Genomic DNA, 27,707 nt, shown 5'->3' on the forward strand with positions numbered 1-27,707 from the left:
GGAAATGGGATGAGCAGATACACATGATTTGGAAAAGTCATCTCTGACAGGGGAAGGTGGAATGGGCTGGGGAGTTGAAGGTGAGACAGGAGACCCAGGAAGCAAGTGCAGAAAGTCAGGATGGAAAAATGGGGAGCCCCTACATAAAGGTGGTGACTGTATGAATAAGGAGGAGGAGATGGTCCTTAGGGTGCAGCTACTGAGAGACACAGATGACGAAATAGGGAGCTGGTTTGCACGAGGAGTAAAGTGATGGGGTTAAGGAAATGCAACTTGATTTCCTTCCCTTTTTTAAAGATGTATTTATTTATTTTAGAAAGAGAGAGAGTTTGTGAGTGGTGGGAAGGGTGGAGGGAGGGAATCCTCACATAGACTCCCCCACTGAGCATAGAGGCTGACATGAGGGCTCCATCCCATGACCCATAAGATCGTAACCTGAGCCAAAACCAAGAGTCAGACACTCAACTGACTGAACCACCCAGGCACCCCTTGATTTCCATCGTATGCACCTGACCAGATGGCAGTGTCATTTGTTAAATGAGGAAAATACAACAAAAGACTGAATTTTCATGTATTGGCTTAGTGGAAGGGTAAGTTTGGAAGAAACTGACGGTGATTGATTCTGAATGAGCCCTTAGAGGGTCTAGAGCCTCTCAGGGAGCCTTAGAGCTCCTTGCACAGGAGCTTCACCTCCTTGCTCTTCTTTCTCTGCTGCCCTCTCAGACCCTGTGAAGTGGGGAAACAGGAAAGAGGAAGAGGAAGGGGACAGCAGACTAATTGGAGGACTAATATGAGAGACCTGCACTGAGGCCTGGCCCTGTAAGTACTTGATCTGACTGTGAAAGCCCTGGCAACACTTCCAGTCCCTGCTGCAGATGGGGTGCTAAGGCTCAAGGAGACACATCACTGTATTTTATCTCCCAGGTCCTCATCTGCTTGGTTTCAAAGGCCTCTTCTTTTCACCAGCTCCTGGTATCTTCATGCCAGAGCCATTTTATTAGCAAACATCTCAATGTAGTTCTCTGCTCTTTTCTAGGCTTTCATCTTTACCACAGACTACCAGGCCTCATGCCAGAAAAGCTGCCTCCTCATCATAGTTGGGGCTCTGGTGGGCGCCATCATCTTCGGCACTGACCATAAATCTCCTACCCCGTCATGGATTCAAGCATCTACTTCCTGTACCTTCCCCTCCTTCCACCCATCCCGTCGTCCTGGAGGGTGGTTACTTCACTTACTTCCATGCCCACCCGGCCCCTTCTTTGAGAACATTGGGTCCATCCTGTGGTGGGCAGGCCTAGGGGCCCTGATCAATGCCTTTGGCATTGGCCTCTCTCTCTACCTCATCTGCCAGATCAAAGCTTTTGGCCTCACTGACGTCAACCTGCTTCAGAACCTTCTATTTGGCAGCCTGATCTCAGCCGTGGACCCCGTGGCCGTGCTGGCTGTGTTCGAGGAAGCGCGTGTGTGAACGAGCCACTCTACATGATGATCTTCGTGGAGGCCCTTCTCAATGACGGCATTAGTGTGGTAAGATGTCAAAAGCGTATCCCCAGGGAGAGCAGGGGTCAGGGTGGACCTGGAGACAGGAGTCTGTCCTCAGGGCAATGGGAGAAGGCTGAGCAGGACTGGGTCTTGGCTAGGGTGGCGATACGGCTTTGGTCAATGGGAATGTGACCCAAGTTCTGGTGACTTCCCTTATGACCTACATCAAGTATATAATTACTAGCTAATAGTGTTTTTCATTCAGTAACCAGATGACCTCTTTAAAGAGAGAAAAAGTAGAGGACAGATATCTATCATTGTTTAGTTAAACTCAGTTTTTCACTTAGCAAGAAGGAACTGGCTGCCAGGGCTCATCTGGTTTTCACACTGGGATAAACAATACTTAACCATTTTTCTTTCTCTCTCATTCACTGGACCTCATCCTCCTTCTTTTTTTATGTCCTTTCTGTTTGTTTGTTTTTTAACGTGTTTGCATGAGATGACGAAGTCAAATAAAAGATGGGGTAAGAAAAAAATGAAAAGGATTTGCAAAAATACTTTGGCTGGGCATATCTGTCTTGATTGCCTGACTCCGCCAGAAATATGTGAATGAGACCATTTTGCTTTAGAAACTCCCCCGGAGAGAAGCTGAGAAAAATTTTAACAGGCTGACGGCTGATTCAACACAATATGTGTTAAGGCCCAGAAGATATCTTTGGTGCTGGGATAGTCAGACTAGGCACTCCCACTCCTTAGTTGTGTTACATTACTACAAACCTAGACTAACACCAGGTGTTAGTCTAGGAAACTTTTGTATATAGTTTGATTTCCCTTCCTTACTTAAATTTCTATCACATCACATGATACTAGAATGCACTTTCAGTGTAGAAGGCTCAAACGGTGCAAAATTACACAGCAAAAAACACAAAAGCCTGCCCCTTGTCCTTCTCCTCCCTGTCTACAGTAACTCTGATCAGTTTTTTTTTTTTTTTTTTTTTTTTTTAATTTTTTATTTTTTATAAACATATATTTTTATCCCCAGGGGTACAGGTCTGTGAATCACCAGGTTTACACACTTCACAGCACTCACCAAATCACATACCCTCCCCAATGTCCATAAGCCCACCCCCTTCTCCCAACCCCCTCCCCCCGGCAACCCTCAGTTTTGTTTTGTGAGATTAAGAGTCACTTATGGTTTGTCTCCCTCCCCAATCCCATCTTGTTTCATTTATTCTTCTTCTACCACCCACTTAAGCCTCCATGTTGCATCACCACTTCCTCATATCAGGGAGATCATATGATAGTTGTCTTTCTCTGCTTGACTTATTTCGCTAAGCATGATACGCTCTAGTTCCATCCATGTTGTTGCAAATGGCAAGATTTCATTTCTTTTGATGGCTGCATAGTATTCCATTGTGTATATATACCACATCTTCTTGATCCATTCATCTGTTGATGGACATCTAGGTTCTTTCCATAGTTTGGCTATTGTGGACATTGCTGCTATAAACATTCGGGTGCATGTGTCCCTTTGGATCACTACATTTGTATCTTTAGGGTAAATACCCAATAGTGCAATTGCTGGGTCATAGGGCAGTTCTATTTTCAACATTTTGAGGAACCTCCATGCTGTTTTCCAGAGTGGCTGCACCAGCTTGCATTCCCACCAACAGTGTAGAGGGTTCCCCTTTTCTCCGCTTCCTCCATCCCGCCAGCATCTGTCATTTCCTGACTTGTTGATTTTTAGCCATTCTGACTGGTGTGAGGTGATATCTCATTGTGGTTTTGATTTGTATTTTCCCTGATGTCCGAGTGATATGGAGCACTTTTTTCATGTGTCTGTTTGGCCATCTGGATGTCTTCTTTGCAGAATGTCTGTTCATGTCTTCTGCCCATTTCTTGATTGGATTATTTGTTCTTTGGGTGTTGAGTTTGCTAAGTTCTTTATAGATTCTGGACACTAGTCCTTTATCTGATATGTCGTTTGCAAATATCTTCTCCCATTCTGTCAGTTTGTCTTTTGATTTTGTTAACTGTTTCCCTTTGCTGTGGGCAAAAGCTTTTGATCTTGATGAAATCCCAGTAGTTCATCATTTTTTTCCCTTGCTTCCCTTCCGCCTTTTGCGTTGTTCCTAGGAAGATGTTGCTGCGGCAGAGGTCGAAGAGGTTTGCTGCCCGTGTTCTCCTCAAGGATTTTGATGGATTCCTTTCGTACATTGAGGTCCTTCATATCCCATTTTTGAGTCTATTTTTTGTGTGTGGTGGTAAGGAAATGGTCCACTTTCATTTTTCTTCTGCATGTGGCTGTCCATTTTCCACCCCAGCACCATTTATTGAAAAGGTCTTTCTTTTTTTCCATTGGACACATTCTTTCCTGCTTTGTCGAAGATTAGTTGACCATAGTTTTGAGGGATTCTATTTCCTGGGCTCTCTATTCTGAATTCCATTGATCTATGTGTCTTTTTTGTGCCAGTACCATGCTGGTCTTGATGATGACAGCTTTGTAATAGAGCTTTGAAGATCCCGGAATTGTGATGCCACCAACGTTGGCTTTCTTTTTCAATATTCCCTTTGGCTATTCGAGGTCTCTTTTCTGGTTCCATATAATTTTAGAATTATTTGTTCCATTTCTTTGAAAAGATGGATGGTACTTTGATAGGAAATTGCATTAAATGTGTAGATTGCTTTAGGTAGCATAGACATTTTCACACAATATTTATTCTTCCAATCCAGGATCATGGACTTTTTCGTTATTTTTTCCATTTCTTTGTGTCTTCCTCAATTTCTTTTCATGAGTACTTTATAGTTTTTCTGAGTATAGATTCCTGTGTCTCTTTGGTTAGGTTTTTATTCCTAGCTTATACTTATGGAGTTTGGATGCAATTGTAAATGGGATGACTCCTTAATATCTCTTTCTTCTGTCTTGCTGTTGGTGTAGAGAAATGCAACTGATTTCTTTCTGTGCATTGATTTTATATCCTGACACTGTTACTGAATTCCTGTATAAGTTCTAGCGTTTTGGAGTGCAGTCTTTTGGGTTTTCCACATATAGTATCATATCATCTGCGAAGAGTGATATTTTGACTTCTTCTTTGCCGATTTTGGATGCCTTTAATTTCCTTTTTGTTGTCTGATTGCTGAGGCTAGTACCTCTAGGACGATGTTGGAATAGCAGTGGTGATAATGGACATCCCTGCCGTGTTTCCTGACCTTAGCGGAAAAGCTTTCAGTTTTTCTTCTCTCCATTGAGAATGATATTTGCGGTGGGTTTTTCAGAGATGGCTTTGATGATATTGAGGTAATGTGCCCCTCTATCCCTACACTTTGAAGAGTTGGGTTGATCAGGAAGGGATGTTGTACTTTGTCAAAAATTTTTTCCAGCATCTATTGAGAGTATCATATGGTTCTTGTTCTTTCTTTTATTGATATTGTTGTATCACATTGACTGATTTGCGGATGTGAACCAACCTTGCAGCCCTGGAATAAACCCCCACTTGGGTCGTGGTGAATACTCTTTTTAATGTACTGTTGAATCCTATTGGCTATATTTTTTGTTGAGTATTTTTCGCATCTGTGTTCATCAAGGATATCGGTCCTATAGCTCTCTTTTTTGGTGGGATCCTTGTCTGGTTTTGGGATCAAGGTGATGCTGGCCTCATAAAATGAGTTTGGACGTTTTTCCTTCCATTTCCTATTTTTTTGGAACAGTTTTCAGGAGAATAGGAATTAGGTTCTTCTTTAAATGTTTGGGGTAGAAATTCCCCCGGGAAGCCGTCTGGCCCTGGGCTTTTGTTTGTTTGGAGATTTTTTTAATGACTGTTTCAATCTCCTTACTGGTTATGGGTCCTGTTCAGGCTTTCTATTTCTTCCTGTTTCAGTTGTGGTAGTTTTATATGTTTCTAGGAATGCATCCATTTCTTCCAGATTGTCAAATTTATTGCCGTAGAGTGCTCATAGTATGTTCTTATAATAGTTGTATTTTTCTTTGGTGTTAGTTGTGATCTCTCCCTTTCATTCATGATTTTTATTATTATGGGGGTCCTTTCTCTTTTCTTTTTGATAAGTCGGGCCAGGGGTTTATCAATTTTATTAATTCTTTCAAAGAACCAGCTCCTAGTTTCGTTGATTTGTTCTATTGTTTTTTTTGGGTTTGGGGTTATTTCATTGATTTCTGCTCTGATCTTTAGGATTTCTCTTCTCCTGCTGGGCTTAGGGGTTTCTTTCTTTGTTCGTTCTCCAGCTCCTTTAGGTGTAGGGTTAGGTTGTGTACCTGAGACCTTTCTTGTTTCTTGAGAAAGGCTTGTACCGCTAGATAGATTTTCCTCTCAGGACTGCCTTGTTGTGTCCCACAGATTTTGAACCGTTTGTATTTTCATTATCATTTGTTGCCCCCATGATTTTTTTCAATTCTTCTTTAATTTCCCGGTGGGTGACCCATTCATTCTTTAGAAGGATCCTGTTTAGTCTCCATGTATTTGGGTTCTTTCCAAACTTCCTTTTGTGGTTGAGTTCTAGCTTTAGAGCATTGTGGTCTGAAATATGCAGGGAATGATCCCAATCTTTTGATACCGGTTGAGTCCTGATTTAGGACCGAGGAGGTGATCTATTCTGGAGAATGTTCCATGTGCACTAGAGAAGAATGTGTATGCCTTTGCTTTGGGATGAAATATTCTGAATATATCTGTGATGTCCATCTGGTCCAGTGTGTCATTTAATAGGCCTTTATATCCTTGCTGATCTTTTGCTTGGATGACCTGTCCATTTCAGTGAGGGGAGTGTTAAAGTCCCCTACGATCATTGTATTATTGTTGATGTGTTTTCTTTGATTTTGTTATTAATTGGGTTTATATAGTTTGGCTGCTCCCACATTGGGGGCATAGATATTTAAAATTGTTAAATCTTCTTGTTGGACAGACCCTTTGAGTATGATGTATAGTGTCCTTCCTCCATCTCTTATTATAGTCTTTGGCTTAAAAATCTAATTGATCTGATATAAGGATTGCCACTCCTGCTTTCTTCTGATGTCCATTAGCATGGTAAATTCTTTTCCATCCACCCCCTCACCTTTAAATCTGGAGGTGTCCTTCGGGTCTTAACGGTGGTTTTGTTTCTTGGAGGCAACATATAGATGGGTTTTGTTTTTTTTATCCATTCTGATACCCTGTGTCTTTTGACAGGGGCATTTAGCCCATTCACATTCAGGGTAACTATTGAGAGATATGAATTTAGTGCCATTGTATTGCCTGTAAGGTGACTGTTACTGTATATGGTCTCTGTTTCCTTTCTGATCTACCACTTGTAGGCTCTCTCTTTTGCTTAGAGGACCCCTTTCAAGATTTCCTGTAGAGCTGGTTTGGTATTTTGCAAATTCTTTCAGTTGTTTGTTTGTCCTGGAAGCTTTTAATCTCTCCTTCTATTTTCAATGATAGCCTAGCTGGATATAGTATTCTCTTGGCTGCATGTTTTTTCTCGTTTAGTGCTCTGAAAAATATCATGCCAGCTCTTTCTGGCCTGCCAGGTCTCTGTGGATAAGTCAGCTGCCAATCTAATATTTTTACCATTGTATGTTACAGACTTCTTTTCCCGGGCTGCTTTCAGGATTTTCTCTTTGTCATTGAGACTTGTAAATTTTACTATTAGGTGACGGGTTGTGGGGCCTATTCTTATTGATTTTGAGGGGCATTCTCTGAACCTCCTGAATTTTGATGCTCATTTCCCTTTGCCATATTGGGGAAATTCTCCCCAATAATTCTCTCCAGTATACCTTCTGCTCCCTCTCACTTTCTTCTTCTTCTGGAATCCCAATTATTCTAATGTTTGTTTCGTCTTATGGTGTCACTTATCTCTCGAATTCTCCCCTCGTGGTCCAGTAGCTGTTTGTCCCTCTTTTGATCAGCTTCTTTATATTCTCTGTCATTTGGTCTTCTATATCACTAATTCTTTCTTTCTGCCTCATTTTATCCTAGCAGTGAGAGCCTCCATTTTTTGATTGCACCTCATTAATAGCTTTTTTGATTTCAACTTGGTTAGATTTTAGTTCTTTATTTCTCCAGAAAGGGCTTTTAGATCTCTCGAGAGGGTTTCTCTAATATCTTCCATGCCTTTTTCGAGCCCGGCTAGAACCTTGAGATTGTCATTGCTGAACTCTAGATCTGACATATTACCGATGTCTGTATTGATTAGGTCCCTAGCCCTTCGGTACTGCCTCTTGTTCTTTTTTTTGTGTTGAATTTTTCCATCTTGTCATTTTGTCCAGATAAGAGTAAATGAAGGGGCAAGTAAAATACTAAAAGGGTGGCACAAACCCCAGGAAAATATGCTTTAACCAAATTAGAAGAGATCCAAAATCGTGAGTGGGGAGAAAGGGGATAAAAAGAGGTTCAAAAAGGAAGAGAGAAAAAGAAAAAAAAAAAAAAAAAAAAAAAAAGAAAAGAAAAGAATTTTAAAAAAAAGAAAACACCTAAGAAAAATGTAAAAAAAAAAATAAAATATATATATATATATATATATTTAGATAAACTAGTAAAAAATCGTTAAAAAAGAAAAAGGTAACAGTTAAAAAAAAAAAATTTTTACCCGAAGGCGAGAAAAAAAAAAAAAAGAAAAAAAAAATGAAAACGCAAAAAAAATTAAATTAACTGCAAGACTAAAAAATCACAGGAAAAAAGCCATGAGTTCCGTGCTTGGCTTTCTCCTCCTCTGGAATTCTGCTGCTCTCCTTGGTATTGAAACCGCACTCCTTGGTAGGTGAACTTGGTCTCGGCCTGGATTTCTTTCTTGTTGATCTTCTGGGGGAGGGGCCTGTTGTAGTGATTCTCAAGTGTCTTTGCCCCAGGCGAATTACAACACGCCCTTACCCGGGGCCGGGTGAGTAATCCGCTCGGGTTTGCTTTCAGGAGCTTTTGTTCCCTGAGCGCTTTCCGTAGAGTTCCAGAGGACGGGAATACAAATGGCGGCCTCCTGTCTCCGGCCCGGATGAGCCGAGAGCCCAGGGCCCCACTCCTCAGTGCGCCCTCAGAGAACAGCGCCCAGTTACTCCCCTCTCTCCTGACCTCCGGCCGCGCTCCGAGCTCACCGAGCCTGCGACCGGTTTCAAGGTAACACGGAGCTGCGAGCTTACTGTCTTTTTGCTCTGTCTCTGTAGCCGGCTTTCCCGTTCCAATACCCGCAAGCTCTGCGACACTCAGACAAACCCCCGATCCTTCTGTGACCCTGCGGGACCTGAGGCCACGCTGACCCTGCGTGGGCTTCGCCCCGGTTTAGCCTCTGGAGCGATGTCCCTCAGCGGAACAGACTTTTAAAAGTCCTGATTTTGGTGCGCGGGGTTGCTCCGCCGCTTGCCGGGAGCCGGCCCCTCCCCCCGGGTCTATCTTCCCCGTCGCTTTGGATTCACTTCTCCGCCGGTCCTACCTTTTCAGAAAGTGGTTTGTTTTTCTGTTTCCAGAATTGCTGTTCTTCTTCTCTTCGATCTGCCGATGGATTTTTCAGGTGTGTTTGCAATCTTTAGATAAGCTATCTAGCTGATCTCCGGCTAGCTGAAGCAGTCTCAGCTTGCTACTTTCTCCGCCATCTTGACTCCTCCCCTCCTTTTTTTTTTTTTTTTTAAAGATTTTTAGTTATTTATTTATTTATTTGACAGACAGAGATCACAAGTAGGGCAGAGATGGCAGGAGGCAGAGAGATAGAGAGGGAAGCAGGCAAATTCCCTGCTGACGGCATAGAGCCCGATGCGGGACAAAACGATCCCAGGACCCTGAGATCATGACCTGAGCCGAAGGCAGCGGCTTAACCCACTGAGCCACCCAGAGCGCCCCTCTGATCCTTTTTATTGTCCTTCCTTCCCTGTCGTTATTATATGTGTATATGTATATCAGTGTGATAATGCACACACACACATATATGTAGGTCTATATTATTTTGCATAAATTGGGTGCTATTTACATTGTATTGCTTAAATATACAAGTCTTGGAATTCATGTCTATGTCATTTTAATTAATTATTAGGTAGTGTTTCACAGATTACATTGACGATAATTTATTTTAACCATTTCCTCACAGATGGATATTCAGGGTTGCTCCCAGGATTTTTCACGAACCTTCATTTTGTTTTCTTTTTTTTAAATTTCTCTTTAAAAAAAAATAGGATGTTGTATTGAATATTCTTGTTTTCTGCATGCATCTCTTTTTTGTTTGTGAGTATTTTTATAGGATATTTTGTCAGAAGTGAAATTTTCAAAGTGAATACCTTCAAAAAATTTGAAAGACCTGCTATTTTAATCACCTCCTCTTCATGGGGTTGATGAGGGAAGGATTTCCTGCCCCAGGGAATAGAAGCGACAGCTCACCATAAATAGATGACACCAACTAGATGCATATACTCACAGCCCATGGGAGGAGGACGCTGCACACAACCCAGGCCCACATGGGGGCTACACGTGGGAACAGAAGGGAACAAATCAGTGGGTATGGGTGTAAGGCTTTGTGTTGTAAGCAAGAAGAGAGTTGCCGAACTCGCTGGTTCCCACAGGACGGCGTGATTGGTTTGTGTTACATAATTCGCACATAATCCCAAGGCTGTCCCAGGAGTATTGACATCGAATACTCATTGGATGAGCATGTATGGCACCCAGTCCCCAGCATTAAAGGAGGGCTATTTGGCCAGCAGACAATCAGACTGGGGAGGAAAAGTTTGCAGTTTACATGATTGAGGACCCTCCCAGCTTTACCAAATGACAAGGTAGCACATAAAAACATTGGATCTTAATTTTAGGTCTTACTTAACCAGCTATAGCTGGCTAGAATTTTTCTGGAAACTCCTTATGGTCTTATATTTTTCCATAGACATGGCAATTAAATATTATTATATTTAAGTATTTGGTTCCTTTTATTGAATCCCCACAACGGACATTGCTTCTTAATGTTTTTCCAATCAAATGAGCAAAAACGGGGTTAGGCATGTTGTGTTTAATTTGCATACATCTCTTCCATGATCTTGCATCATTAGTGTTTTTCATGTTGTGAATTGGAGGTTCACATATCCTCTTACAGTTTGCCAGACTTTAAAAAACAACAACAACCAACTGAGGATACCCAGTCAAATTGAAATTTTCACATAAACAATAATTTTTGTTTTAATGTGTGCCCCAGTTTTATTGTATGCAAATACCACATCCTGTCTGTTTTCTTTCTCTTTCTTTGCTGGTTTTTTTTTTTTTTTAATTTTTTAATTGATTTGTAGAAACTCATTATCTAAATTTGAAACCTTGAGTATTACATGCAAATTCAAATACTTTCTCTCATTCTGGTCACTTAAAATTTTTTAGACTAAGATTTTTTTTATCTTATAAAAGTTTTAAAATTATTATGAGCTCAAACCTAATGTACTCTTTTATTGCCTCTGCAATTTATATTCTTGTTTTGCAGAGATTGTATCTAACCAAAGAAACATGCAAACATGTTTTTTTTTTAAGATCTTATTTATAAATTATTTTACAGACAGAGAGTGAATGCCAGCCGGGGTTGGGGCAGAGGGCGGAGATAGAATCTCAATCAGAATTCCTGCTGAGTGCAGAGCCTGGTGCAGGGCCTGATCTCATAACCCTGAGATCATGACCTGAGCTGAAATCAAGAGTTTGGGCCACTTTACGACTGAATCACACAGGCACCCCACAAACATTGTTTTGTTTTGTGTTTTGTTTTTCTTTTCACCTTTTACAATTAGCTATTTAATTCATCTGGTAGACAATGCTTATAATAGTGAAGACTTCATGCTAAAGTAGATAGTACGATAGTACGGGACAAAGTCTCCTAAAAAGTAAATCCAAGACATCTAGTTTGGATTCACCAAGTGAAGGAGACCCATACATGAAGTTGGAAGTCAATTTATTGATTCATAATGCAAATCTCTAACCGTTTAAGAAGATGCTGACTCATAGAGGGCTCCATAGTCTTTCCTTTTGGGCAAGTTTCCACAGGAAGCCAAGTTTGTCAGAAAACTGAGAGGGGAGGCTGGGAGTCCAGACTCCGTGTTCCCCCGCTCTATGCCTCAGAAATCACCTCGGTGATTCACCTCATGAATATCTGAATGTCCAAACCCCATCTCAGACTCTCTGAGAATGGAACCTGTCAATCCAAATTTAAACAGGCACCGCTCTTGATGATTATCGACACACTGTGAGAACTCTTGGTTTCCTGCCTTTAAGTTGAGAGTAAGCTGCTGTATCTTGATGTAAAAGTAGTGCTATGTTTGGAGCAAGGGCAGCTCTCTCCTCCTCACACTGGGCTGGATTGCCTCTGAGATCCCCTTTCCTTACCCCATTCTGTCTTTAGATATTTTCATCCTTGCAGTGTTCTTACAATGGAGTAAGTGGCCTCAGCTGGGAGGCCTATCCACTCCAAGATGGCCCCTCCTATAAGCAATGAGGGTGTTCATTTCACAGTTCACCTTCCAAAGATTTCACTTTAAATCCAAGTTATTGGGGTTTAACTACTTGCTTACTTGTAACTCCCACTACTCTCCCCAGCGTCAATGAGGAGGCTTATCTGTGATAACATCAAAGGCACCTCTTGGCAGGCCATTCTGAGGTAGTTTTAATTCTTCACAACCTTTTCTTTTCACCAGTGCCTTTCCAAATCTTACTTCTTGTCATTTTCCCAGAACGTGCTATTTATAGCACAATGGACTCTGTTACCTCTTTGGGTTGCCTCTGAACTTGAGAATCTGACGTCCCTCTGAATTTTCTCTTGATTTTACATCTAGAGCCAATCACAGCTTGGTTTCTTTCTGGTTGGAGATTTCTGTGGCTAACAAGATTTGTTTGACTTTCCCAGGAGTTTAATTGTTTCCACTTGGACTATTTTTTTGTTTAATGATCATTTCAAATAAAATTGCAATTTTCAAACCCACCACAGTATCTGCTGAGGGCACTGCTGTGACCCTCCAGTGGGCCAAGCTGTAGTTGTGTTGGCTGCAGGGGGGTCACCCCCACACCGTCACACTCCTGGGTCACTCTGTGGTCGCCCACAGCACAGTGAGTATTAAGTGTGTGCTGGGGCACTTCTGTGACCCAATGTGAAACCAGAGAAGCTCCAGGGCCAGATTTAGAAGGCAGTTTTGAAAGCAACTGGTATTTAATGCAGTCCAGTTGTATTTTGAGCAAAGGCCCTTGGAACTCACCCTTCATTGAGGAAGGGGGCCTTCCCGAGGGCAGCAGTCACAAGCACGCTCTTTCAGCAGAAAGTCTGAGTCATCGGGAAAGCGATCTGTGATTTGTGGGTTACATGTGACAACTCCACGGATCTTTATCCACTGAAGAGATGCTTTCTCAGTAAAGAAGAGCTTGTTCTAGAATTGTCGAAATACCAATTGGACCCTCCAGGTCCTCTTGTCCTACGTATTTTATTTTTCCCTCTTGCTGAACATTCACCAGATCACACTCTTAGTGGTGGGCAAAGGGAGCAGAGACAAAAACCCGAATAGCTCTAATATGATCACTAGCACCCCCGGTTGAACGACATGGCCAAAAGTCATAGCAAGGGACTATATCCAGCTAGTATATCCGGGCCCTGGGTGGGATCACCTCAACCCTTATTATTTTATTAAATTCTTTCTTTTTACTATGACACATGACTTAACAACTCCATTTCACAGATAAAGAAAACAAGGCAAAGGAAGTTAAAGTAAATTGAACAAGGGCATTGTTTGGTTAACAAAGGACAATCTGGACAAGACACACAGCTCTGCCGCATTTCAATCTTTTTCCTTGTATTCTTACCTCTTGCTTTTCTTCCCTTTTCTTTTTCTTTCTTCCCTTCTTTCCCTCCCTCCCTCCTTTCCTTCCCTCCCTTCCTTCCTCTCTCTTTCTCTCTAAAGATTTTTTATTTTTAACTAATCTCTACACCAAGCAAGGGGCTTGAACTCACAACACCGAGGGCAAGAGTTTGCCTCTCTACCCACTCAGCCCATCCCTTTGAGTTTCCAACTCATGGAGTCCCAAGAGATATGAGAGAAACCCATGTGTTACCACTGAGTGCCCTGGGCTCGTGTCCACTTAGCAGGGAAGCCAGTGCTCTTTGAATTGGCTAACGGGGCCGAGTCCAACTTATGGCTCCGGGAAAGGTTCTGATCATCTCTGTGTCTCATTTCTGTAAATATTGGAATGATGAGATTCCTTAGCTCCTAGGGTCACTGGAAAATTCCTATTAAACATGCATGAGTACTCAACACGCAGGGAACGTGAGTGTGTCGCAGAAACTCTTGGACACGGCATGGCTGTTGGCTTACTCTTAGTGGGCAGTCGGTTTGAAATACGGTGCTCCTTCATTTTCTGGAGGCAGATGGTTCTCCCTGAGGGAGGATTGTGTTTTCCCCTGGTTTCCCTGAGTCAGTCAGTTTCCTGGTCAGTTTGCTACCAAAGTCTCTTTTGTGTCTCATCTCTCCCCATCTTTCTCCCCCTCCTCCACCTCATCTGAGAGGTCCAAGAGGCCAGCACAGGCAGGACTGACACTTGAGCCAGGGCGGAGGGTTCCAGAGCAGTCTGCTCCTGACCGGTACTCTCATGCTCTCCCACCTCTCTTCCTCTCTCCCTGCGCTTTGTCTTTCCCTCTGACTTTCTTTCCTTTGTATTCATCTGGCATCTTGCTACGGTGGAGTCCACCCCTCCAGCACAACAGAGAATGAGAGAGTAGTAGAGGGAGGCAAATGAAAAATATCGGACTGAACACAGACCTCCGGCCCCTCCCGTGGCTGGTGCTTCATGGAGATTTCCTTATTCAAGATTCACTGCAAACCTGATGTAGCCAGCGTTGTTGTCCCCATGGCATGAAGGGACAGTATGTACGGGTTAAGAAGAGAGACACCCCCCACCCACCCCGGATTCCAACCTCCGGGTTCGCATCTCCTGTTGGTTCTTCTTGCTTCTTTGAGCCTCTGAATTCACAGATCGCCAGGTGCTTATGGTTCTTCATTGTTATTTTTATTATAAAGACACAGATGGTCTGGAAGTTGTTTTTTGGATACAATTTATTCTATGTGGTTCAGGAGCCAAGAGACAGAATGAAAAGCTGCCCTCCCCCTGCTTTTCCAGCCTGGTTTTCTAAGGCAGAAATCCATAGCACCAGGTTCTTCACAGAGAGCTTTTGCCTTTCATTCAATTTACCCCTTTGTTTATTATGCATGCTTGTTGCTGGCCTTAGATCCTAAATTGCCGCCGCCCCCTTATGCTAGAATTCCCTGACCTGTTCCTCTCCTCTCATCCCATCCTGCCATCCCTTTGCCAACCTAACTTGGCAAACTATTTGCCAGGTGAACCCCGTGATTCCGCTCCTAGCAGCTCCTGCCATTATTCCTATGACCTTCGGCTCATGTCAGGGTCCTGGAATCGAGCCCCAAACTGGGCTCCCTGCTTCTCTCAGCAGGGAGCCTACTTCTCCCTCTCCCTCTGCCTGCTGTTCCTCCTGCTTTCTCTGTGTCAAATAAATAAAAATAGAATCTTGAAAAAAACAACAATGATGAAAGGACCAGGTTCTGAGAGTTTGGGGGTTGGTGAAAGTGGAGATTTAGGGATGTGGTGTGGTCTGGAGAGAGCATGGAAGCTCCCCACACTGTCCCCCCCTGTGCCTTACCCTATGCACCCCTCCATCAGGCTGTTTCTGAGTTATAACCACCTATACCAAACTGGTAATCTGGTCAGTAAAATGCTTCTCTGGAGTCTGGAGGGTGAGTTTATGTGAGCCATTCTGGCACATAAATAGAATCTGAGGAGGGGGTGGTTGGAACCTCCTTTTTATGTTCAGCTGATTAGAGACACAGGTGACAACTTGGACTTGTGATTGCCATCTGGAGTGCAGGTGGGGAGGACATTCCTGTGGGACTGAGTCCTTCACCTGTGGGGTCTGACGCTATCTCCAGTTGAGTTAATTGCTCAGAGTTGTGGGATTAATCACACTCATAGCTACTGGTGTCAGAACTGGGTGTTAGTAATAAACACAAGTCCACCTATGTGAGTGCTTCTGAGTCAGGAATCTCCTCACACCCTAGGTGATGCCACGTTACCCAGTCGATCAGGCAGTCTAAGCTTTTCCTAGAGAAGTGCTGTGCGCAAACTTGACTCTTTAGTGGGCATGGTAGGCATTATTTTCTTGTCCTCTTTTTTTACCTCCTTATTTCCTTATTTCAACTTATTCAGGCTCCTAGGATAGGAAGTGAGAGGCTCCACATACAAGTATAAATACAGTTTCCTCTGGCCAAGAATATAGGGAGCTCAGGGTAGAAGACAGAGGCAAAACTTACAAGTTGTACAATCTTGAGCAGGTGGCTCAATCTATTTGCGTCTCCATTTTCCTGTGTGTACAATGGGATAACTGATCTCACCTCAGAGAGCGGTTTTTTTGGTTTTGAGGAGGATATGAAAAAATACACAAAAGATGTCTGGCACAATAGTAGTTAATGACTAAATGTCCCTTTGTCCTTCCCATATTTGAAGGGAAGTTCCACACAAGAAAGGCAATCTGGTTGGCATCTGTTGGCATAGAAATGGGAAGAAGCCCTGAATCACAGACAAACTGGGGCCCTGGGAGCCTTGGCTGGTTGGGTGTAGGTGCCTGGGGAGTGAAATTTACTGCCCCCCGCCCTTGCAAGGGCTCAGCAAGTGCACCGAGCTGTGAGACTCCTCCCCCATGGCTGCTTCTGACCCACCAGTGGTGGGGGAGAGCAGGTTTGTCTGGTGCTCGCCCAGCCAGGGGCCCAAGCAATTTCCTTCAGACCTGGTGTGCTTTCCACAAAACATTTGGAAGTTAGCCCACAGCTTTCACTGGCAGTGAAATATAGTGCTGACTATGAGGTGCAGGAGTGGGCACACGCCTGCACACGTGTGATGCAATGGCAAAAAGAACTTGGGATGAAACAGGATGTTGGAGAGGTCACAGATTCACCAATCTGGAGGAGGCAAATCTGACTCCTAAATGTCCCCAATTGGGTGACATCGGTTACCTCTCCAAAATATCCTATAGACTATTGTTTCGCCAGCAGCCTTGAAAGATCTGTCCCCTAGATGCATGTCCCAATTCAGGAGCTTACGCAGTACAGGGACAGAGAGGGACACTGCAATCATTATTTCACTGGAATTCCTCAAAACTTGATTCACATACACTTGTTTGGTTCATTTTTCTTTGGGTTGAAAAAACAATGATTGCAGTGGGAAATTGTGTAAATCGACTTTCCTCCAGCCTACGCCGTGAGCCCTTTAGGGGTGGTTAGAGCTCCCTCCAACTCCCAAGTGCAGGAAAAAAGAACAAAGCCTCCCTGGTTGTCAAGTTGTCCTTCCTTTGTCAGGAGGGTGGTTGAACAGCTGTGGAAATGAATTTGGAAAAGAAACACTTGGGGAGAAAATCAAACTCTGTAAGCCTTTAGAGAACAAGCAGAATGAGCACAGAAAGCATGGGCAAGCACTTCTTTCAGAACCATAACGACCCACGCACTGCACAGCGACTGCGCTAAGTGCCCGGATGCAGGAGCTCAGGAACGTTTGTCTCAACCTTTGATGAGCCACCAGCTATCAACATTTGCCTTGTTTCTTCTTAGCTGTAAATTCTTTTTCTTGCCCTACAACCAGGAACCTGCCTGTTCTTCTTTTATTTTTTATTGTCTTTTTTCCGTTTGTCGATTTATTTTAGAAAGGAGAGCCTGCACTTGGAAGTGGGGGGAGGGGCAGAGGGAGAGACTCTCAGACAGAATCCCTGCTCAGCGTGAGCCCCACTTGGGGCTCCATCGCCCCAATCCTGCAATCCTGAGATCATGATCTGAGCTGGCCCTGAAATCATGAACCCAAGAAACCAGAGACCCGAAACCAAGAGTTGTTTGCGCAACCAAGTGAGCCACCCAGGTGCCCCCTTCTGTTTTCTCTTACTGCCCTTTCAAGCCATAGAGATTTTCTTAGGAAATTACATAATTCATTAATAAAAGTAATTGACTTGGGAGAAAAAGCCTGGAACTACAAAGAGAGTTTCCTAGTTCAGTGGTTTTTAATGGAGCCCACCCTCCTGCATTCTCAAGGGTGAGTTGGGTGTGTCGGGCTGTGGTTGGGAAAAAATATGCTCAACGTCAGGTGAAAAGCCCCACGAGTTGGCTGACAAAGAGTTTCCCTATAGCTTCCTAAATGATTGTGTAAGGTGAACAGTAGGTCCAGCAGAACCTGTTGCACAAGGCTGCTCTGTGAACGTGATACCCAGATGGTGGCCTGGAGGGGTGAAGCCATGGGTACTGTCTGGACTGTCTTTCTCCAGATTTTACTCCTCACAACCTAGGACCAGCTATGGTCCTTAGTAAGTAGGAGACTCACAGCCTGGAAGAAAAACGGGAGAGATCATGAAACCCAGAGCCTTAATTTTAAGGATGCAAGTTCAGTCCTGTTTGAGCCAGAGAGCTCCTGAATTCGAATCATCTATTTACTCCTCATTCTTTTTATTCACAAAAAAAACTATTACTGAGCAACCCCTTTCAGTTTCTGAAAGTTCAGTTTTCTCCAAAGAAGCCAATCACCGAGCTCGTCTCCAGTGAATTTAAATCTACTGGTCACAGCTGATGTTTGCTTTTATAGTTAATAAAATTTCTGAGGTTAATAGCCTTTAAGTGACTTTTCCTGCCATGTTGGTGTACTAACACCAGATGGTGAAACATAGCCCTGTGGGCATTTGCTCTAAGCTGATGAGAGGGCGGGGGAGGCTAAGCTGAGGTAGACTTTGGAGTGCTAGGCTTCGACCTTCCTTGGATGGTAGTATGGGTGAGGAACAGGTGTTGGTAGGGGCCACGTGATGACTGTTAGGTGAGTTTTGACCTGCTGACTTGAGATAACCTATAAGCCATTGAAAAGAATTTTCCCTGAGTTTTACAAATAGGAGTCTGGAGGAGGGGTGCAGGATCTAATGGACGTGCATGCTTGGAAGCCATTGGCAGGTAGGTGGTAATTGTAGCTTTGAAACCTGGCAGCCCTCCTTCCTACCATTCTTCGGGCTGAGAAGAATTTTCAGGCTTTTTGTATGAAAATGAATTTCTCAAAGAAGCTTCTTTGCTGGGCCCCCTACATCAATAAAGTCCTGCTGCTCACACTTCTCTTTATTAAATCTTCTGACATCTCTTCAGGTCATCTTCTTGGCCTCTGTTTCTCTGAGGTTCTAAGCAACATGTATTCAGGGATATCCATCCTAGGAGAGCTGGGAAATCCCGTGTTAAGTGTCCTGTCTGGGGTTGCTGATCATCTCTTTCCTTTCTTTAGGAGTGAGGCTGAAGCTTTCCTCCATTCTGTCTTTTATTTTAATATCATTATGCAGTGCCTTTAGGTCATTGCTGTGTTCCTTAGTTGATTTCCTTTACCCGTCAGAACCAGCGGTTGTTAAGGAAATGCTCTATGACAGAGTTTAATGTGTCCATGACCCTTCAAACAAAAGAGAAAATTAGCTGGGCTTATTATTTAATTTCCTGTAAGGTCGTTGGGTACAGCTCCCTCTGACAGTCTTTGTACCTGTCCATTATCTGATGGGAGAGAAGGATCCTCTTTACTGTGATTCTGAAATTTCAATGCTTTTCACATGTATGTGGAGTCAGGAATTAGTTAGGCTTTTTGTTTTTAAGGAATCGAGTTTATGGCAAACTTAAGGAATGAGATTAGTTAAAAAGACATACACAAAGTCATCAGGAAGATAGAGATCCCAAAGTAGTCTGTTAGGGGCCACCATAATAAATAGCACAGACTGGGGGGCTTACACCAGAGAAATGTATTTTCTCAGACTTCAGGAAAAGTCCAACACCAAGGTGCTGGTTGGTTTGGTTTCTGGTGAGACCCTCTCTCCTCCTGGCTGGCAGTTGGCTGCCTTCTGGCTGTGACTTCATGTGGCCTTTCCAGTGTGCGCTTTCTTGGTACCTGGTACCCCCCCTTCTTTTTCTTGTAAGGACACCAGTCTTACTGGATTAGGACCCCTCCCTTATGATCTCATTTTAACTTAATTACCTCTCACTAGACCCAATCTCTTATTCACTCATATTCTGTAGTACTGGGTGTTAAGACTTCACATAAATTTGAGGGGGACACAATTCAGCTCAGAGAAGACCCATCAGGAAGCCTTCAGGAAATGCTTTACTACCAGGCCTCATAAAAGCTGTACCTGGAACCAAGCTGGTTTTAGGGGTTTCAGAAGTACCTAAAGTTCAGGAAAAGAAACAAACAAACAGAAAAGTAAAATCAATGAATCACTGAAGTAGTCGTTAGTGTAAGTTTATTGTGTATAGACACAAAAAGATGTCTGCAAACCAGGAGCACTCAAACCAAAACATGGGAGCGCCTGGGTGGCTCAGTGGGTTAAGCCGCTGCCTTCCGCTCAGGTCATGATCTCAGGGTCCTGGGATCGAGTCCCACATCGGGCTCTCTGCTCAGCAGGGGGCCTGCTTCCCTTCCTCTCTCTCTGTGTGATCTCTTCCCTTCCTCTCTCCTACTGTGATCATCTCTCTCTGTCAAATAAATAAATAAAATCTTCAAAAAAAAAAAAAAACAAAAACCCAAAACAAGGAATGAGGATATGTTGTGAGCAAGAAGCTTATCTAGTGTGAGGGCAGAGACTGTTCTTTATAGTGATTGGTTAAGATATTAGAATTTCTTAAATGAAAGGGAATTGGTTAGTGGTGTACTTCATATCAATTTTAGGGAATTATTTAAGTTTTGCTAGAGCGCACCTGGGTGCCTCAGTAGGTTGAGTGTCTGACTCCTGGTTTCGGTTCAGATCATGATCTCAGGGTCCTGAGTTCAAGCCCCGCATTCAGCAGGCTCCACATTCAGCAGGAAGTCTGCTTGAGATTCTCTTTCTCTTTGTCTGTCTCTCTCTCTGTCTCTCTCTCTTGTCTACTTGAGATTCTTTCACTCCCTCGGACACTCCCCTTGCTCACTTACTCTCTCTCTCTAAAACAACAAACAAATAAAATCTTTTAAGTTTTGCTAATGATTTTCAGAGGTGTATGCAAAGAGAGACCCAGGTGGTGCTAGCCTGGCCTTTGTCTCACAAAATAATGTAAATTAAGTGTTGCTGACTAAAATGGTTTTGTCTGCTCAGGAAATTTTTCCACTCTGGTTTCCATTTGTGTTTGGCTTTCACAGAATCAAGAGTTCCTAATCTTCTGGCTTGTCAGGGAAGGTCCAGATTATGCTGTGGTAATAAACATCCTTCTAAACCTCTTATTTCTTACTTTACACTACTGGTTTCTCATGGGTCAGCCAGATGCTCTATTCATTATTGTTGCTCGGGACCCCTGGGCTTATAGAGCAGGCACCATATTGCACATTGCTGGGCACTGCTGGGAACTGTGCCACAGGGTAAAAGAGTTATGGAAACTCATCTCATTAAGCAAGTGTCCCATCTCATAAATGATATATATCACTCCTCGAAAACTCATTCAAAATCAAAACTTGGCCAGGCTTAGTCACAATGGTGGAGCTGAAAGTGGAGTCCTACCAGGTGCCTTGAAGGAAAAGAACTATGGGCTAAACTGTGCTAATAATTATCACATGATCCCTCCAGAGCACTGCCTCCCCCACCCCCACCCTGCCCCACCATGGATGCACCATGGGTCAGTTGCTTAGAATCTGCTCCTTTGTATAGCTCTTTCCAGTTTCATTCCAGTAGAGTCAACGTAATCTACTCAATTATCTTTTCCACTAATCCTACTCCAATTCTTACTTCTTTGTGCCTCTTTATCATCTCTTAATTGATCTCATGGTATTTATTTGTCTATACCTAGTCAAGTCTCCTGTATTTTTCAGAAAATAGAGTTGTTATAGATCATAAGCAAACAGGGAGAGGAGGATATTCCTGACAGTTACGTCTATGGACAGTTTTCTCAAGAGTCTGTGTACTCTGTTCTTGAATGGGAAGTCTCATGTTGAAAGCCGCATGAGGCTACCCCTTCCTTAGGTTCAGTGGGTCATAGTAGTCACCCTTACAAGGAGTCCACTGAATGGTGGGGAGTATGACTAATGATGTCATGAGGGTTTGTGTATTGAAAGGGTTTTGCCGACTTTTTTGCAGTGGGTTTCTGGTTGGTTAGTTTGTTTGTTTTAGATTTTTATTTATTTATTTATTTGAGAGAGAGAGAGAGAGAGAGAAAAGAGAATGAGTGATCATGAGCAGGGGAGAGAAGCAGAGGAAGAGAGAGAAGCAGCCTTCCCACTGTGGAGGGAGCCAGATGCGAGGCTTAATCCCAGGACCCTGGGAGCATAATCTGAGCTGAAGGCAGACACTTAACCAACTGAGCTACCCCAGGTGCCCCTCAGTGGTTTGCTCTCTCTCTCTCTCTCTCTCTCTTTTTTTCATTTATTTGACAGAAGGATACCCATCAAGACAGGGAACACACAGCAGGGGTAGTGGGAGAGGGAGAGGGAGAAGGCTTCCCACAGACCAGGGAGCCCGATGTGGGGCTCGATCCCAGGACCCTGGGATCATGACCTGAGCCGAAGGCAGACGCTTAACGACTGAAGCCACCCAGGTGCCTCCTCAGTGGTTTCTCTTAAAGGGTTGATGTTATTATGATCTTGGGAGGTTTCATGAACTTCTTCAAGGGAACATAACGGGACCATTCCCTGAGCCCCCACCCCCCACCCCCGAACTGTTGTGTTTTACACTGTTTGTGACACAATCAAATGTGTGGCTGTGTTTTCCTATAACCAGCCAGTTCTCAAACTATCCAGACTTGGTGTTCTACAGTTTAATTTAATTCTGACACTAATTCTGAATAACACAGATCCCACAGATGAAGGACTCAGTCCCATTAAATGGCCCCCACTTCAGACATCCATTGTAAGTCTGGGCCACTCATACCGAAATTGGGCTGCGAAATTGGGAGTTCCGAAACCCTCTCCTCATGTTTGATAATTTGCTAGAATAAGCTCATAGAACTTGGGAAAGCACTATACCTTGGTTGCCAGTTAGTTATAATGGATGGCAAATCAGGAAGAACCAAATGAAAAAGAGGCATAAAGCAAGATATAAAAGGAAGGGTTGATATTCCATGTCTCTCCAGGCATGCCATCATCCTGGCATCAACCTGGAGACTTTCTGACTCGGGTAGTTTCAGATTTTTCTGGAGGTTTCATTACATAGGCATAATTGATTAAATCATTAAGCGCATTGGTGATTGAACTCAATCTCTAGCCCCTCCACCTGCAGATCATGGAGTGGGGATGAAAGTTACAACCTTCTAATCACTTGGTTGGTTCCTCTGGCAACCAGCCCACCTCCAGAAGCTCTCTGGAACCCAGACAAGAGTAACCTCATTAGCAGAAACTCAGGTGTGGTCAAAAATGGTCCACTTGTGAACAACAAAGGATGCTCTTCTCACTCAGGAAATGGCAAGGTTTTTAGGAAACTCTGTGCAAGGTATTGGAAACAAAGACAATAAATACAGATTTTTCTATTATATCACATTACTGCATCTTCCATCTCAAGTGAAGAGGGTAAATCTAATCTTGTTTCCATGAAATGCCATGGACATGTTTGACATTTAGCATTGGCTGAGATTTTCCCCTCCAATATGTGAAAAAGATCCACAAGATTGTGATTGAAATGAGTCCAAAGAAAATCTTTTACAAACTTTAATGACATCCAGAGCCATGTAATTTGGAAAGATAAGAATTGTTTTTTTCATGTAGTCATAGGGGACTGTGGTTTGTAAGTGTAGTCTTCTTAAATTATATGTGCTACTTTAGCTTCTCAAACTAGCATGCATCTTTCTGGCAGTGTATACTGGTGTCCAGGGACAGGGCTGGCCCAACTGACTTTCCCAGACCCTGGGAACAGACTGAGTAGCTCTTTAGAACCCGGAGGGCTATGCATAGGAGTTTTCGTTTTGTGGCAACAACATGCAAATCTTTGAGTCTTAATCATATCCCCTTGTTTCCTCTAGATTTGAGAGTCAAATAAACTCCTAGGTCTCACTAACACTCATTCAAATACGCCTGGAATGTCTGGCCCCACATCTTGGCTTCACTCCTTGGAATATGAGCACTATCTGCAGAGGTTGTCTGTATGTGGGTTGTTCTAAGGTCAGGCAGAAGGTACAATGGGGACCGAATAAACTCATTGAGCTGGGATACAACCACTAAGCTTCTGTTGTGTCCATTTTGAAACCTAACATCACAATTTCCTTTCAAACACTCAGCCAAGATTTTTCTCTCAAAATCTGGCCTCACTTTGCTTAAACCAAAGAGACCAATATTATAACAGCTTTGTAAATATGCTGGGTACAGTTGGATAGATATTGTCCAGGTCAGCCATGTGCCAGATATTCAAAGGGCATTTAGATGCACAAGAGATGTATAGGGGAAATTCCTATTAAAGAAAGATGGGGGGGAGCTTAGAGAAACGGGGAACTCAGACCACCATGCAGAGTGACCCCAGCTGAGCAAAAGGGGACCTGAAGGGAAACCGGAGGGGACTGGCTGACTGCATTTCTGAGAGGGCTTATAAGCCCCAGTGGGAATCTTCAGGCTAAGAACATCCATCAGAGGATCCTGCACCTTCCAAGAATGGGCCTGCCTTAAGGCGCTGCCACACCAGGTTCCTTGGCTGAGGACAGCAGTAGGAATCAAGGTGTAGTCCCTGGCTGCTCAGTTTCATTCCCTGCAGTTGGAGACCTGAGGGCTCCTGACTGCCATGGAAGGAGAGGTAGATCACAGATGATGGACAGAGAAAGCAGGATTAGAAAGGACATACACGGGACGCCTGGGTTTGGCTCAGTTGGTTAAGCAGCTGCCTTTGGCTCAGGTCATGATCCCAGGTTCTGGGATCGAGTCCCACATAGGGCTCCTTGCTCGGCAGGGAGCCTGCTTCTCCCTCTGCCTCTGCCTGCCTCTCTGTCTGCTGCCTGTGCTCACTCGCTCTCTCTCCCTCTGTCTCTGACAAATAAATAAATAAATAATCTTTTACAAAAAAAAAAAAAAAAAAGAAAGGACATACACAGTGTTCGTTAGGCATACATCTCTGTGTACCTTCCTCCCTCCCTGCTTATCTGTGATGCAAAGGAATTAAAAACACAAATGCAGACTAGCACTTACCACATGTGGGGTGGTAAGTGGACAGGATGGTGCAGAAAAACAGCCACAGAGTACAATAGAGATATATGAATTATTGGAAATATATAGCTCTTGTGTCAGAGTGTTTCTATATAATGTTTATATTATAAACGGGTAAATTAATCCACATATAAATAAAAATGATGTGGGAGTCTATTGTTAAAGATGAAGAGGAGAATGGAGATAGAAGGTGAAACAGCAGGTGACTCTTGGATTTCTTGCAGGAGTAACTGAAGAGAAGGAGGTGCCATTGAACCTTGAGATACTATGGATCCTGAGAAACATCTGGGGGGTTCAGAGGGGAGGAGGGTAGGGGAAGGGGTAACAGGGTGATGGGTATTGAAGAAGACATGTGCTCTTATGAGCACTGGGTGCTATACTTAACTAATGATTTACTGGACACTGCATCAAGGGCTAATTATGTACTACACAGTGGCTAACTGAACATAATAAAAAAATTTTTTTAAGTATTAAAAAAAGAAAATTTTCAAATGTTGCTGACAGGAGAAAATAAACCAAATGTAGTATATATAAAAAAAAAAAAAAGAAAGGACATACATATGTGTGTGTGTGTGTGTGTGTGTGTTTACATGAGATTTACAGATGTATTTATAAATATATATGCATATACTGTGTCTATATATCATATTTAGAGTGGCTTTCTCTGGGAGGAACTGGGAGACAATACGGGGATTTTACTTTGTCCTTTTAAAATTTCTATGCATCAGCATGAGTATTCTTAAGCAAATCTGGTGTGAAATTTCAGCAAGTCTCTCCCTTTCTCTATTTAAGGCAATTCCTTTCCTAATTGCACCAATGTACAGAGCTCATGATGTAAGAGTATGTGTGTCTTTGCTTGAGTCAATTTGCGCTAAATTTTTTGCTGCTGCTGCTTCTTCTTCTTTAAAGGTTTATTTTTTTAAGCAAGAGAGAGAGAAAGAGTGGGTGGTGGAGGGAAGGTGTCAGAGGGAGAGGGAGAAGATCCCCCACTGAGCAGGGAGCTTGCTTCAGGGCTTGATCCCAGGACCCTGAGATCATGACCTGAGTTGAAATCAAGAGTTGGCTGTTTAACTGACCAAACCAGCTATGAACCCCTTTTTCTTCTTCTTATATACCTTCCCCAGCTTCTTCTCCTTTTCCCAGAAGATGTCTAGAAACATTTCTTTAGGGGAGGAAGGGAGCCTGTTTACAATCTTCTTCTACATATCCCTCTATCTAACCAAGCTTGTTGGCTACTGGCTACTAATCACATTAAAAAGCAGGAACTAATCCAGACACTGAAAAAACATGTGTCCTAGGCTCCCTAAAGAAATAAAATGGAGCCATTTGGAGGAAAGCCACAGATCAGGACTTTTTGAAATTCAAAATCAAGTTGTAGCCTGAGAGATTGACAATGAAAATCTGCTAGTCTGTAATACAAGTCATTTATTTGGGTTATAGAAGCTGTACTAGATTGAATAGTGCCCCCCTCCCCCAAAAAAGAACTCATGTCCCCCAGAACAAGATCACATGAGATGTGATCTTATTTGGAAATAGTTCTTTGCAGATACAATTAGTTTAAAATGAACTCACACTGGAGCGAGGCGGGTTCTAGTCCAAGGACAAGTATCCTTGTAAGAAGGCAATGTTGAAGACACAGAGGAGGGGACACACAGAGAAGTCCATATGTGGACAGTGGCAGAGACCACAGTCCTATGTCCACAAGTCAAGGAACACCAAGGCCTGCCAACAACCACCAGAAATGAAGAAGAAGCAAAGAACTATCCTTTCCTAGAAACTTCAATGGAGTGTGTGGCCCTCTCAGCACCTTGATTTTGGACTTCTAGCATCCAGGGACAGTGAGAGAGAATCAAATTTCCCGTCCAAATTTGGGGCGTGCTGTTTACAGCTGCTCTGGGAAACTCATACAGAGGGCAATGTGACAAAGCTGCACTGGGAAAGGGAGGTACACTGGACACCCTCCTCATTCTCTCCCCTCCCCATTCAGCAAAGTCCATTAGTGATACAGCATCCTACATGAGGAGTGGAGACAACCGAATGACGTTGAGGACCGACCTTTCCACCAACTCATATTCCAAAGACAAAAGCCATTCTGTTCTGGATAAGACTTTTTTTTTTCTTATAATTCTCTTTACTAAAGGTATTGTCATTCCCAAAGCTAGAGGATATAGGGATGGAAGTTTCCATTTTAAAGGTAAGTGTTCACAGCTGCAAGGGCCATGCAGGAACAGGAAACCACACAACACATTGTCATTTCCGAAACATCATGGCAATATAAAAGAGTCAAAAAAAGGCCCAAAAGGATCTTTAAGGGAAAATTAAGATGGAACAAAATTGGAGGCTATAAAATGGCATATTGTGAATGCATGAGAATCCCTTATATGAGGAGGTAGCATCATAGTTTAAGACCCATTATTAGGGAAACCCAAACACAACAATGACTTTTCAGCTTTTAACAAATTCCCAGGAAAACAGAAACATTCCTGGGTTTTTTTTCCCCATTTATTGTTTTTCTTTGGAGGTTTGAATTTAATTGGAATTTATTCTATTAACTTTACTTCTTTGTAAGTTAGTGTTCAAAGACTAAATGTGAAAAGTCACTACTCTTGCAAGATCTTGTAGCAAAACCCTAATGTCTTTTTTTTTCTTTTCTTTTTTTTTTTTCTCTTTCTTTTCTTTCTTCTTTCTTTCTTAGGAGAGAATATGTGTGTACAGTGAGAGGGAGGGGTAGAGGGAGCAAGAGAGAGAGAGCACCAGGCTGGGTGTGGAGCCTGACTTGGGCTGGATCTTGCGACCCTGAGATCATGACCTGAGCCCAAATCAAGAGTTGGACACTTAACTGACTGAGCCACCAGGTGCCCCCAAACCCTATCTTAAAGAAGGTGATATACAAGTCTGTGATTCAGAAAGGAAACTCAAGTCCAGAGGTTCTGTAGGGAAAAGTAGACAGTACAAGAACATTTTCCCAATGAAAATGTTTTCCCAAATTTGACATGCAAGGATCCAAAACCAGATTAAGAAAGAAGAGAATAGTATTTCCAAGAGAGGGAGGCAGGGAGAAAGACCTGAAGTATCACTGTAAGAAAGAAGTGCTCTACATTTGGCCAGATTAGGTGC

At 43.1% G+C, this 27,707-nt stretch overlaps 1 pseudogene; it reads left to right on the forward strand.

The window, feature by feature from the left end:
* LOC123390132 overlaps positions 1-27,707 on the forward strand; it is a 72,629-nt pseudogene that overhangs the window by 14,034 nt on the left and 30,888 nt on the right.

The sequence above is a fragment of the Mustela putorius genome, unplaced genomic scaffold, assembly GCF_011764305.1.
Source record: "Mustela putorius furo isolate JIRA1106 unplaced genomic scaffold, ASM1176430v1.1 tig00537235_pilon_pilon_pilon, whole genome shotgun sequence".
NCBI lineage: Eukaryota > Metazoa > Chordata > Mammalia > Carnivora > Mustelidae > Mustela > Mustela putorius.